The sequence below is a fragment of the Arachis ipaensis genome, chromosome B2 (assembly GCF_059453495.1).
Source record: "Arachis ipaensis isolate K30076 ecotype BB chromosome B2, ASM5945349v1, whole genome shotgun sequence".
In the NCBI taxonomy this organism is placed as follows: domain Eukaryota; kingdom Viridiplantae; phylum Streptophyta; class Magnoliopsida; order Fabales; family Fabaceae; genus Arachis; species Arachis ipaensis.
The window spans coordinates 47,037,633-47,039,043 of NC_142437.1; the positions used below are offsets into that span (position 1 = coordinate 47,037,633).

Here is a 1,411-nt window from a genome sequence, read left to right on the forward strand (position 1 = left end):
CTCTGATGCAACAAAACTGCAAGTTTCATGGACTTCCATCTGAAGATCCCTTTCAGTTCTTAATTGAATTCTTGCAGATATGTGACACTGTTAAGACTAATGGAGTAGATCCTGAAGTCTACAGGCTCATGCTTTTCCCATTTGCTGTAAGAGATAGAGCTAGAATATGGTTGGACTCTCAACCTAAGGATAGCCTGAACTCTTGGGATAAGCTGGTCAAGGCTTTCTTAGCCAAGTTCTTTCCTTCTCAAAAGCTGAGTAAGCTTAGAGTGGATGTTCAAACCTTCAGACAAAAAGAAGGTGAATCCCTCTATGAAGCTTGGGAGAGATACAAGGAACTGACCAAAAAGTGTCCTTCTGACATGCTTTCAAAATGGACCATCCTGGATATATTCTATGATGGTCTGTCTGAATTAGCTAAGATGTCATTGGATACTTCTGCAGGTGGATCCATTCACCTAAAGAAAACGCCTGCAGAAGCTCAAAAACTCATTGACATGGTTGCTAATAACCAGTTCATGTACACTTCTGAGAGGAATCCTATGAGTAATGGGACGCCTCAGAAGAAGGGAGTTCTTTTAATTGATACTCTGAATGCCATATTGGCCCAGAATAAAATATTGACTCAGCAAGTCAATATGATTTTTCAGAGTCTGAATGGAATGCAAGCTGCATCCAACAGTACTCAAGAGGCATCTTCTGAAGAAGAGGCTTATGATCCTGAGAACCCTGCAATAGCAGAGGTAAATTACATGGGTGAACCTTATGGAAACACCTATAATTCATCATGGAGATTTCATCCAAATTTCTCATGGAAGGATCAACAAAAGCCTCAACAAGGCTTTAATAATGGTAGAAGAAACAGGTTTAGCAATAGCAAGCCTTTTCCATCATCCACTTAGCAACAGACAGAGAACTCTGAACAAAATACCTCTAATTTAGCAAATTTAGTCTCTTATCTATCTAAAGCCACTGTGAGTTTCATGAATGAAACAAGGTCATCCATTAGAAATTTGGAGGCACAAGTGGGCCAGCTGAGTAAAAGGATCACTGAAATCCCTCCTAGTGCTCTCCCAAGCAATACAGAAGAAAATCCAAAAGGAGAGTGCAAGGCCATTGATATAACCATCATGGTCGAATCCAAGGAGGAAGGGGAGGACGTGAATCCCAAGGAGGAAGACCTCCTGGGACGTCCAGTGATCAATAAGGAGTTCCCCTCTGAGGAACCAAAGGAATCTGAGACTCATCTAGAGACCATAGAGATTCCAATGAACCTCCTTATGCCATTCATGAGCTCTGATGTGTATTCCTCTTCTGAAGAGAATAAGGATGTTACTGAAGAGCAAGTTGCCAAGTTCCTTGGTGCAATCATGAAGCTGAATGCCAATTTATTTGGTAAAGAGACTTGGGG

At 41.3% G+C, this 1,411-nt stretch overlaps 1 non-coding gene across 1 annotated transcript; it reads right to left on the reverse strand.

Moving 5' to 3' along the window:
- Nucleotides 1–260: 260 nt before the first annotated feature.
- On the reverse strand, nucleotides 261–368 carry LOC148573871 (small nucleolar RNA R71). The gene has a single exon (XR_015906658.1). It is a non-coding gene; the product is annotated as a small nucleolar RNA R71 (small nucleolar RNA).
- Nucleotides 369–1,411: the final 1,043 nt, after the last annotated feature.